Consider the following 346-nt stretch of genomic DNA (forward strand, 5'->3'; position numbering starts at 1 on the left):
CGCTCTATGTCCCCCTCATAACAAGTACCCCCGCGTGCGATCCACCCACACGCCTTATAGCGCGGTCCGGCCCGTCGCGTCCAGCCACAACTCACCATCAAAGCCTCTGCCTCAGGGAAACGTTTAAAGCCGGCGCACCGGCTGAAAATTCCGCCGGTCTTCTGGTCACGCTCGCTCTCTCACGTCTACCTCCAGCTTTCATGGACGCAGATCTCCTCCCCCCTCCCCACCCCGTGCCTGCCTCCGGGCTGCGACTGGGCCACCACGACCTCCATCTTCGGCGGCCAGGCTCCTCTCCGCCATGGCTGCCTGCCGCCATGGCCAGATCTATCCCCTACCTCCAGCC

The sequence above is a fragment of the Triticum aestivum genome, chromosome 7B (genome assembly GCF_018294505.1).
Source record: "Triticum aestivum cultivar Chinese Spring chromosome 7B, IWGSC CS RefSeq v2.1, whole genome shotgun sequence".
NCBI lineage: Eukaryota > Viridiplantae > Streptophyta > Magnoliopsida > Poales > Poaceae > Triticum > Triticum aestivum.